Below are 12818 nucleotides of genomic sequence, written 5' to 3' on the forward strand. Positions count from 1 at the left end.
GTTATCGGGCATACAATTTAAAGGTAATAATTTTCGTTGGCTGCTTTGGTTATTTTGGTATTTGACGGGTGCTCGGATTTGGCAAAGAAGTGAGCTTTGTATCGCTGGCTTAATGTCTGTCATTCGCTCACAAACGCCCGCTCTCTCTCTGTTCTCCCTCTTTCTTGTTGGCTCGTTGTTTATTTTATTCGGACAATTCGCTCGCATTGACGATCGTTTTTGATGATTCTTGCTCATAGTAAAGTGCGGTAAAGCGTACTGATGGGATTCTGTGCAAAGTCCTCTTAACGTATATTTTATGTTAAGAGGAGGTACTTTGTTTACTTTGACATTTTCAGCAAGGCACAGAAACGCCATCGTGTGACGAAAATATGAAAGAAAGATGCAAGAAACTAGGACAAGAATGCAAGCTTAAAAAAGGAATTGCGATTTGTGAAGGTGAGTGAGAACAATCAGAGAATCATACCAGCTCCAAAGTTATCGGGCATACAATTTAAAGGTAATGATTTTCTTCGGCTGCTTTGGTCATTTTGGTATTTGACGGGTGCTCGGATTTGGCAAAGAAGTGAGCTTTGTATCGCTGGCTTAATGTCTGTCGTTCGCTCACAAACGCCCGCTCTCTCTCTGTTCTCCCTCTTTCTTGTTGGCTCGTTCTTTATTTTATTCGGACAATTCGCTCGCATTGACGATCGTTTTTGATGATTCTTGCTCATAGTAAAGTGCGGTAAAGCGTACTGATGGGATTCTGTGCAAAGTCCTCGTAACGTCAAATTTTATGTTAGGAAGAGGAGGTACTTTTGTTTACTTTGACATTTTCAGCAGGCACAGAAACGCCAATGTGTGACCCAAAAATGAAAGAACGGTGCAAGAAACTAGGACAAGAATGCAAGATTAAAAAAGGAATTGCGATTTGTGAAGGTGAGTGAGAACATTCAGAGAATCATGCCACCTCGATGTTTATGGGGGATACAATTTAAAGGAAATAATTTTCTTCGGCTGCTTTGGTCATTTTGGTATTTGACGGGTGCTCGGATTGGGCAAAGAAGTGAGCTTTGTATCGCTGGCTTAATGTCTGTCGTTCGCTCACAAACGCCCGCTCTCTCTCTGTTCTCCCTCTTTCTTGTTGGCTCGTTCTTTATTTTATTCGGACAATTCGCTCGCATTGACGATCGTTTTTCATGATTCTTGCTCATAGTAAAGTGCGGTAAAGCGTACTGATGGGATTCTGTGCAAAGTCCTCTTAACGTATATTTTATGTTAAGAGGAGGTACTTTGTTTACTTTGACATTTTGAACAGGTGCAGAAACGCCATCGTGTGACGAAAATATGAAAGAAAGATGCAAGAAACTAGGACAAGAATGCAAGCTTAAAAAAGGAATTGCGATTTGTGAAGGTGAGTGAGAAGAATCAGAGAATCATACCAGCTCCAACGTTATCGGGCATACAATTTAAAGGAAATAATTTTCTTCGGCATGCTTTGGTCATTTGGTATTTGACGGGTGCTCGGATTTGGAAAAGAAGTGAGCTTTGTATCGCTGGCTTAATGTCTGTCATTCGCTCACAAACGCCCGCTCTCTCTCTGTTCTCCCTCTTTCTTGTTGGCTCGTTGTTTATTTTATTCGGACAATTCGCTTGCATTGACGATCGTTTTTGATGATTCTTGCTCATAGTAAAGTGCGGTAAAGCGTACTGATGGGATTCTGTGCAATGTCCTCTTAACGTATATTTTATGTTAAGAGGAGGTACTTTGTTTACTTTCACATTTTCAGCAAGCACAGAAACGCCATCGTGTGACGAAAATATGAAAGAAAGATGCAAGAAACTAGGACAAGAATGCAAGCTTAAAAAAGGAATTGCGATTTGTGAAGGTGAGTGAGAACAATCAGAGAATCATACCAGCTCCAAAGTTATCGGGGATACAATTTAAAGGTAATGATTTTCTTCGGCTGCTTTGGTCATTTTGTATTTGACGGGTGCTTGGGTTTGGCAAAGAAGTGAGCTTTGTATCGCTGGCTTAATGTCTGTCGTTCGCTCACAAACGCCCGCTCTCTCTCTGTTCTCCCTCTTTCTTGTTGGCTCGTTCTTTATTTTATTCGGACAATTCGCTCGCATTGACGATCGTTTTTGATGATTCTTGCTCATGGTAAAGTGCGGTAAAGCGTACTGATGGGATTCTGTGCAAAGTCCTCGTAACGTCAAATTTTATGTTAGGAAGAGGAGGTACTTTTGTTTACTTTGACATTTTCAGCAGGCACAGAAACGCCAATGTGTGACCCAAAAATGAAAGAACGGTGCAAGAAACTAGGACAAGAATGCAAGATTAAAAAAGGAATTGCGATTTGTGAAGGTGAGTAAGAACATTCAGAGAATCATGCCACCTCGATGTTTATGGGGGATACAATTTAAAGGAAATAATTTTCTTCGGCTGCTTTGGTCATTTTGGTATTTGACGGGTGCTCGGATTTGGCAAAGAAGTGAGCCTTGTATCGCTGGCTTAATGTCTGTCGTTCGCTCACAAACGCCCGCTCTCTCTCTGTTCTCCCTCTTTCTTGTTGGCTCGTTCTTTATTTTATTCGGACAATTCGCTCGCATTGACGATCGTTTTTCATGATTCTTGCTCATAGTAAAGTGCGGTAAAGCGTACTGATGGGATTCTGTGCAAAGTCCTCTTAACGTATATTTTATGTTAAGAGGAGGTACTTTGTTTACTTTGACATTTTGAACAGGTGCAGAAACGCCATCGTGTGACGAAAATATGAAAGAAAGATGCAAGAAACTAGGACAAGAATGCAAGCTTAAAAAGGGAATTGCGATTTGTGAAGGTGAGTGAGAAGAATCAGAGAATCATACCAGCTCCAACGTTATCGGGCATACAATTTAAAGGTAATAATTTTCTTCGGCTGCTTTGGTCATTTGGTATTTGACGGGTGCTCGGATTTGGCAAAAAAGTGAGCTTTGTATCGCTGGCTTAATGTCTGTCATTCGCTCACAAACGCCCGCTCTCTCTCTGTTCTCCCTCTTTCTTGTTGGCTCGTTGTTTATTTTATTCGGACAATTCGCTCGCATTGACGATCGTTTTTCATGATTCTTGCTCATAGTAAAGTGCGGTAAAGCGTACTGATGGGATTCTGTGCAAAGTCCTCTTAACGTATATTTTATGTTAAGAGGAGGTACTTTGTTTACTTTGACATTTTGAACAGGTGCAGAAACGCCATCGTGTGACGAAAATATGAAAGAAAGATGCAAGAAACTAGGACAAGAATGCAAGCTTAAAAAGGGAATTGCTATTTGTGAAGGTGAGTGAGAAGAATCAGAGAATCATACCAGCTCCAACGTTATCGGGCATACAATTTAAAGGTAATAATTTTCTTCGGCTGCTTTGGTCATTTGATATTTGACGGGTGCTCGGATTTGGAAAAGAAGTGAGCTTTGTATCGCTCGCTTAATGTCTGTCATTCGCTCACAAACGCCCGCTCTCTCTCTGTTCTCCCTCTTTCTTGTTGGCTCGTTCTTTATTTTATTCGGACAATTCGCTCGCATTGACGATCGTTTTTGATGGTTCTTGCTCATAGTAATGTGCGGTAAGGCGTACCGATGGGATTCTGTGCAAAGTCCTCGTAACCTATATTTTATGTTAAGAGGAGGTACTTTGTTTAATTTGACATTTCAACAGGTGCAGAAACGCCATCGTGTGACGAAAATATGAAAGAAAGATGCAAGAAACTAGGACAAGAATGCAAGCTTAAAAAAGGAATTGCGATTTGTGAAGGTGAGTGAGAACAATCAGAGAATCATACCAGCTCCAAAGTTATCGGGCATACAATTTAAAGGTAATTATTTTCTTCGGCTGCTTTGGTCATTTTGGTATTTGACGGGTGCTCGGATTTGGCAAAGAAGTGAGCTTTGTATCGCTGGCCTAATGTCTGTTATTCGCTCACAAACGTGATTGAGCCCGTTTAACCATCTTAGGACAGGCGCCGTCGCGGACGCGACATTGTCAACATCGAGCGCCTCAAACCGTATTATGATCCACTAATAGTGACGAACTGTTATGTCGCCGGACGGCTCCCTCTTTCGTCCCCGGGGTAATTGTAGCGAAGAAGAGGGCCGATGCAGTGAGGCATCCTTACCAGTGCTGTCTAGTGGGTCAGTCTCTCCAGCGCATCGCTCGGACTACGCCGGTCGCGCTCGCGGTTCCTTGAACTAACCCAACGGTTGGTCCTAATGCCTGTGTGCAATAAACGCCTTTACACTCTGGACTGCTTGCATTAGCCGAGTTCTTTTCTTCTCTGGCTTTGCGGTGAGGTTCCGATGGCAGAGGCCGATCACCCGAAAACTGTCTTTGTGCCACCAGACGGCTTGTATGAATTCCCCATCATGCCTTTTGGATTTTGCAACGCACCTGCTACATTCGAAAGAGTGACGGATAATGTTCTGTGTGGCCTCGAATTGAAAATCTGTCTTTGCAATCTTGACGACATTGTGGTCTTCGCCACTGATTTCGCAACGCACCTGCTCCACCTACAGCACGTACTCACTTACTTGACCGACACCGGGTTGCAACTTAACCTGAAGAAATGTCGATTTGCTGTTCGTCAGCTCCCAATTTCAGGCCATGTCGTGTGAAAGGAGGGCATTCGCCCGGATCCCGAGAAGCTGCGTGCTGTTACTGCGTTCCCCAAACCTACCACTAGCAAAGAGGTACGCAGTTTCAACGGCCTCTGTTCTTACTTGTGGCGTTTCGTTCGAAACCTTGCGTCAATTATATCGCCTCTCATGCCACTCCTTAATTAGTAGCACTAGAGATCTCCAATCATGGTCTCCAGAGTGTGACGACGCCTTCACAACCTGGCGCCGTCTTCTCACGACGCGACCCATTCTTCGCCATTTTGAACATCAAGCGCCAACCGACATCCATACCGACGCAAGCGGTGTAGGCCTTGGTGCTGTGTTGGCACAGCGTCAACCTGGCCACACAGAAAACATCGTCCCATACGCGAGTCGCACGTTAACCAAGGCGGAGAGCAATTACAGCGTAACACAAAAGGAGTGTTTGGCCATTGTGTTGGCACTTCGGAAGTTTCGCCCATATTTATACACTGTAAACTGAAATAACTCTCAGGTGGGAGTATAATGCTTGTCCTCTAGCGACCCCCCGGTTGGGAGTTTATTATGCTCCGAATGATCGGAGTATAATTTTTACTCCGTGCGGGCGGAATTTTTGCGTGGTGCCTTCGGAGTTTTTTTTTTTCCTGTCATTTTTATTTTTTACTTCGAGCTGGACGGAGATTTTTCGAGGTGCACCGGGAGTATAAAAAAAGATACGTCAACTTGCGTGGAGAATTTTTATGTAGAAGCTTCAGGTCAAATTCCGAAATATACGCACAAGAATGAGCCAAATTCTGCGAAACAAGTGAACGAGACCAGACAGACCAAGCAATACATAAACACAAACATTTGAGAAAAACCCGATGAAGAACTGTGAAAGACATCCAACGGACACTCGACACACAACAAGAAGCAACCCTGCCAGTATATATAGCCACGATAATGTGGGCCTCAAAACGGCCTAGCGAGCAGCTGTAGTGTTTTCAGAATTACGACTCACAGGCTCGCACATATGAAATCGGCCTCTCTGAAAGTAGCATGAAACCTAAATACACACGGAACTGTTAACCTAAAATATTGAAAAAACAACGTTCATGGCATAATTTTTCAAAATTAGAATGCCATTCCGTGAGCGCTGAAGCGACTTCGCACACTGCCGGCGTCCGCGGCCAAAAAGTAGTGCCTTAGTTACAGTACGCAAGAAAAATGTATGTGCGCGTGCTTCATGACAAAATTAGCTTCGCGCGAACGAATTATGGCGGGACAACAATTTATTACATGTGAGCATGACCCGTAGTAGCCTACGTAACACCGAAAATTGCGTAGTCATACATTTTTTGAACCGCACTACTAGCTCCGCGTCCAAGCAATGTCTCTCGGCTGTGAAACGGAGCCATATCGCTGATCTGGCAAACGAATCCTCACGCTCGGAGCCAGCAGGTATGCTCCTAAATCAGTATGTTGGATGGAGCATGATGTTAATGCAATATCCGAAGCAACGACGTGATCAAAACAGAACTGCGCGATAACAATTCAATTCACATCGCTCAGTAACAGTAAAAAGCTTTATTCACAGTACGTACTTACGTCCTACCGTATTTCTTGGGCGAGGATATCCGTACACAGATTCATAAAAGAGTTGCTTGCACCACAGTCTAACTTACTGGCAGCACAGCACCGTGACGAAGTCGGAATATGGCATTCATGTGCGGCTATCACGGACGTTGTCACTCGAACAGTGGCTGCTGTTGCCATTGCTTCGCGGCACTTTACACCGGACGTTGTCAGAATATACTCAAAAGGACATAAAAGTGGTATTTAACACACTGAGGAACACAAGTCAAGGTCACGCAACACGGAAGCACAGCCAGAAACCCGAGCCGACATCACGAGTCAACCGGCAGCTTCGTGGTCACACCTAGGCCTTCTTCCGCACTTGAAATCGTTGCTCTTGCATTCATCGCTGCCAGCAGAGTGATCACAGCTAACGTACATAAATATGAGATACAGTGAGCTTCAGGCACGCCTATAACACTTTCTGGAAGGAAGTATAGGAAAGAAAATCGGCGAAACGCTGGCACGGAACGACACTTCACAGATGTAAACAAACCGTCAGCCATGAGCACCCCCTATAAACCATAAACATTGCCTGGATGTCCATTAGATATTTCAGTTGGACATTCAATACCTCTATTAGAGGTTCAAATAGATCTAGTTTACGTAAAATCTACGTAGGTGGTACTGTCAAAAGTCCTCTTTTTTTACGTCGAAAACATGTTATATGGATGTAATTGCTGGACATTTGTTACATTATTTGGATATTAGTTTTGAGCTGAAATACGTTATAAATACGTGCCCAAGATGTAACTTTATACATTCCCCAGCATGTGCGGCAATCGTGTAGTGTCTTTTTCACCTGATAGAAAAATGATACCAGCCTTCAAACATTGGTTCCACAGCAAAACTTTATTTTAGAACAAACATTACACATAATAAAGTAATCTTTCATAGAAAAATACAACTAAAATAAACTCACGTGTATATCCTCAAAAATGTATCTCAAGCTTTTATTCAGGATATGTTTAATAAAATGAAAGCTATGTTGAACAGCAAAAATGAAACCTATATCATACTGAATCTTAGGATATTGTTGCTTAGAAAATATAGAACTAAACCAGAGCAATAAATCCCTAAATCATGCCCTTGCAAAGTATACCACAAGCACTCGCTGAGGAATCCTTGTTATACCATACACAAAACGCTGCTAAGACAATATTGCATAAAAAAATACTGAGATGAACAGAAAGACCTGAAATGTCGAAGCGAGGAATAGCGTGAACTTTAACAAGAGTTTCTTTGAACACGCAACTCTTACATCTGGCAGCATAAAGCTCAATATTTTCTCAGATATATTTGTGACCTTGTCAAAATGCAGACAAATGATGTGCAAGTAAAACAATAAAATCAATAGATGTGCAAGTAAAATCTGCGAAATGTGACTAGAAAGTTGGTCGAAGTAAAATCCACAAAACCTGACTAGAAATACACAAACTACAAACTTCCAGGAGTGATGCACACATCTTCTGGGAGTAAAACAACAAACGCAATCCATGGTCCTTGTGATATCTGTTGAATGTGAGTAGAAATAAACAAATAAGTACAATCTTTATAAGAATGAAATGAAAATTTAAAAATAATATTGTGCTGTCCAAATTTATGCTGTTATTTATGAAAGCTGTTTTGGCAATGATGACATCAATGGCAGCAGCAAGCTGGGCACTTGATATAGGAAACAGCACAAAGGTGCCAACAGTGGTAGAAAATACATTTGAGCAGAGTAACCAGTTGGGCTTGTTGGTTGAACATCGTAGAAGGCCATGGCACGAAACCGACGAAGACAGGAGAGGCACACAAAGAAGAGACACAGCACTGACTTTCAGAAAGCTGATTCTTGTTGAAAGTCAGCACTGTGTCTGTGTTCCTTGTCTTTGTTGGTTCCGCGCTGTAGCCTTCTATGAAGAAAAAAAAACATGTTGACATCTACTGTACAGAAACAGTAACACAACTCTACAATATGTGTACATAATGACATAGAAGTCTATGTGAAGACCAACTGTATGGATAAGTTATGCAATAGAGGTATTGGATGAACTGAAGACATGTATATCATTCACAAAGTATACACTTGGCACAGCAGTGGAGCACATGGCACATTCCAGACGTGGTCAAGCATTTGACAATATCGGAGCACTTGGTAAAATGCGGAGACGCAATGGGCACTCGGTATACTGCATAAACGGAGAGCACTCGGCACAGCAGCGGAGCATATAACACAGTACTGGAGCACTTGGAGACTTGGTAATGCAGTTCGCAAATGCAGACGCCATGGGACACTTTATATACTGGAGATGTGGAGAGGGCATGACAGAGTGGCGGAGCACATAACAGTACTAGAGCATTTGGCACATTGGTGACATCATAAAGCACTTGGCAGTATTGGACAACTCGGCACACTGGATCTAGACGCCACGGGTGATGGGTGAAAGTACAGCAGGCCTAGGAGACCATGTCAGACGTGTCCGGGCTGTTCAGTGGCACAGCGCTGAAGAAAGCAAGATCACACTGGCAGCTAGATGCCGCGGGTGATAGGTAAAGGTACAACAGGCCGAGGGAACCATGTCACACATATCCGGGCTGTTCAGTGGCACAGTCCTGCAGAAAGCATGGTAGCGCAAGGTCAAAGAGTTTAACATAAAATGCCGAGAGCTAATAACTTTTAACACAGGCTTTGGTGAGAAAAAAATCATATACCATTTTTAGATATTACGTATGTGTTAAAAATATCGATAATTTAGGCTAAGATTTGCACTCAGTAAATTTTCTACTATATTCTTGCACGTAAACTTGAAGCGTAGGGAAAAATTTTAAGGGAGCTAAGGATCGTGCAGTAAGCTGTGGAATAGAGGAGTTTAGTGTGATGGCATAGAAAGATCGCTTCAGTGTATATGCCAAGGTACGTTATATTTCAGTTTGCCAAGATGACTGCTGAAGATTACGTGAAGTGATAAGTTTAAATATTAGCAAGGTGTACGGTGTGGATTCATTTAGAGTACAATGATGCTAAAGATCATTAGGATAAATATTTGTCTAGCAGTGAACTTACAAGTACGAGATTTCTGGCTTTATATTTTTTGCTTTAAATGGAGGTTGCAGACATAACCCTAAAAGAAGAACTCGTAAGTATCATAGTGTTCTAAATAATATACTGCATAGCTTTTGTATCAACCAGCCTCCCAAAAACCAAAACTGGTTCTAGAAAACATATATACTGCATTATTCAGGGTGGTCTGTGGCTTGCCAGAGTAGTTTTTTTTTGTTCAAAATCCGGTATCAAGTCAGTGGTGTCGTATCAGTACTTACATATACCGAGTGTTTAATTTAGCTGCACAACATTTTTTTAAATTGCCTGTGTCAAATAGCCCAATTATAACCCTTGATCTAACCTACTCGATGAGGCGGCCATTACTTTCGCAAGAAATACGCCTAAGTGAATAATTAACAATTATTCTAATAAACCTTTTAATTGTTTTACAGCACATCTTTCAATCTACAAATTACAGCCGCTGAGTTCGCAAGGCGTATGCACTTGGAAGGAATTCTCAGGACTGAACCAGTCTTGAGATATTAATTTTCAAAGTGTCCTACGAAATGCATGGGCGTTCCAGTGAACTTTTAAAGGAAAATGCTGTTTTATGCACTGAAGCAAAGTTAACTAGAATGCCCATGCATTTCGTAGGACACTGAAAATTAATATGGCACATTGCAGACGTGGTCAAGCATTTGACAATATTGGAGTACTTGGTAAAATGGAGACGCAAAGGGGCACTTGGTATACTGAAGAAACGGAGAGCACTCGGCACAGCGGCGGAACACCTAACACAGTACTGGAGCACTTGGTGACTTGGACCACAGACCACCCTGAATAATGCACTATACAGGTTATCTAGAACCAGTCTCGGTTTCTGGTAGGCTGGTTGACACAAAACCTATGCAGTATATTATTTAGGACACCACGATGCTTACGAGTTTTTTTAGGGTTTAAATGTCCACAACCTCCATCTAAAGCAGAAAATACAAAGCCAGAAATCTCGTACCTCTCAGTTCACTGCTAGACAAATATTTATCCTAATGATCTTTAGCATCATTGTTGCTCTAAATTAATCCACACCGTACAGCTTGGTAATATTTCAACTTATCACTTCACGTAATCTTCTATAGTCATCTTCCCAAACTGAAATATAACGTACCTTGGCATATATAGTGAAGCGATCTTTCTATGTCATCACACTAAACTCGTCCATTCCCCAGCTTAATGCACGATACTTAGCCCCCTTTAAATTTTTCCCTATGCTTCAAGTTTACGGTGAAAGAATATAGTAAATAGGTGCTTCAAATGCACGGCTACACTCGACAGTGCCTAGTGTAAATGATAATAAGTGTCTGTTTTGCTAAGAAGCTCACACAGTTATTTTGTTATAACTAGAAAAAATTACTGTTACCAAATTAAATCAATGAAGTTTACCACCTACTTGCCTACCTCATTGTATGACAGTTGCTTCCTCTTCAATACAGGAGAGCTCGAGTGTGAGCCTCACTCATGCTATGTTGCTCAGTTAGAAAAAAATACCCCATTGCTGCTGCAGTGAACATGCAGAAAGGTTTGTTTTTTTCCAATCTGCTTTCGTATCCTAAAAGTGCCTTTCATAGCTGGTTTCAAATTTGAATTATGTTTAAACCATTGCGAAACATATGAAGACGCATTACCTTGGCAATGGCAGTTCTGTGCCTGGCAGAAGCGTGACGCAGCCACTCCCAAATGGCTGTTTCTACAGCAAACTCGCTGGTCTCATGGCCAGTCTGGACGGCACCTATGTTAAATAAAGATTTTGTCATTATATGAAAAAAAAGCATTCCAAATCACACATATTTATTTATTGACACAGTAAGCAAATTACTACATCTCGAACTTCCTCGAAGCAAAACTATCTTATCACCTCAACAACTCAGGCAATAAAAAGATCACAAAAATTTTGGCGGTGCTCCAAATGCTCTGATGTATACAATGTGCAAAATACGCATGCTGCCACTCCAACCACGTTCCACCTACATATGCTCTTGTCATTATCAAACAGCAGATGCAAAACACGTAGCAGGTAAATTTGAAGTGGAAGCGTGCTCTAACTTCCTTTAAATTTATCAACGAAATTTAAGCTAGTTTAAGGCTACACATACCTCAACAGCCCGACGGGGGGGTCTTCAGAAATGTTCTAGCATCTTTTGGAAGATTCCGGAAACACCCCTGTGCTCTTAGAAGTCGGAGAAGCGGTGGGTAATGTTATCAGGGACCTGTGGGTAATGTTACATGGGAGAGCCCACTTTGAAAGCGAAGCTGCAAAATTTTAGCTGCTAGTGCTTTGGCTTCCTGCCCGTTCTGCGGTTTCCTGCACGTCAGCGTTAAATACATCGGACAACCGTTCTTCTGAATCCTCACTGGCTTCGGATAGACACGAGTCACCGAAAACCGCCGCATTACGATCTGAACAATCTGAGCTGCTTACTGTCCAATCTGGGCCGGTATTTTGTAGCGATGCCTTATGCTTTATTTACTAGTCTTATCATCCACCACTCACGACGGCTGATACCGTGGATAACGTGAGCGGACCGTCGCTCTGACCACTGACCAAGCGCGAAAAGCGCGAAGAGGCATTAGCATCGGAAAGGCATCGCACAAAATACCAGCGCTGAACAATGGCCTGTAGCCGCGATACTGCTAACAGGCGTTGCACTTACTGCATTGAAGCTAGGATACTCGCTTTCGGAGTAGCTCACTTGCGGTTCACTTTTGGGCACGCTACTGCTAGCCCGTCGCGAACGCTTACTGGGCTGCCGGTGTGCAAGGCTGTCGCCTGCCTCGACTGGCTGGCCAAGCGCTTCAAACAATTCGGCAACCTCGCGGCGTGCTCTGCTATTGACATCTCTCAACATACTGTTCATAATCAATACACAAAAGCATGCTGGCTACGCTAACAAAAGTTTACTTACCGTTACGAGACAAAGGGCTGCTGTTCCCACCGGAGCTCACATCGCGCCTTCTGTACCGCCGCTTTCGATGGTGCGATAAACAGACGTTCAAAGCTTGCGGTTCGTACGACTTTCTGATCGGTGGGCACTCTGGAGGACGCCAGTGACGATCACGCAGCCCCAGCCCCAACAGCACTTCAAAAAACTCATGCAAACACGCGACTTCAAGTTCACTCCGGCTCCGAGAAGAATGATGCAATCGCAACGCAACTACGCCAGGCCCCGGAAACTCTCGAGTTCACCAAATGGCCACAGAGGGCGAAAAATCAACCGCGGCGCGTTCCAGCATAAGCGCGCAAGTGGAGCTACTGTAATTTGGTCGAATACTTTAGTTTGTATTTTTTCTGCTAGGGGCGCTCAACACGACTCAATATTTGAGCTAATAAAGTACATATAATAACCGACAGACACAGTTACAGTGTCACTTTCTTACAAAATAAGCAGTCTATTGTTTTTACTGGACTTCTGTTATTAAAGTCCGTGCTTTGTTACTTGAATAAAGGTTTTGAGGCGTCACTGACATGTGATCAGCGGCAGCCCACTGGTATCGATTGCAGTTCGTGCTGTTT

General features: G+C 42.8%; 1 long non-coding RNA gene across 1 annotated transcript; it reads right to left on the reverse strand.

Moving 5' to 3' along the window:
• Positions 1 to 7062: 7062 nt before the first annotated feature.
• On the reverse strand, positions 7063 to 12419 carry LOC119452454 (uncharacterized). The gene is made up of 3 exons (XR_005191940.2): positions 12211 to 12419; positions 10933 to 11036; positions 7063 to 8820 (listed from the first exon to the last, which is right to left on the reverse strand). It is a non-coding gene; the product is annotated as an uncharacterized LOC119452454 (long non-coding RNA).
• Between the last annotated feature and the right edge of the window lie 399 nt (positions 12420 to 12818).

This window comes from Dermacentor silvarum, chromosome 5, assembly GCF_013339745.2.
Source record: "Dermacentor silvarum isolate Dsil-2018 chromosome 5, BIME_Dsil_1.4, whole genome shotgun sequence".
Lineage (NCBI taxonomy): Eukaryota > Metazoa > Arthropoda > Arachnida > Ixodida > Ixodidae > Dermacentor > Dermacentor silvarum.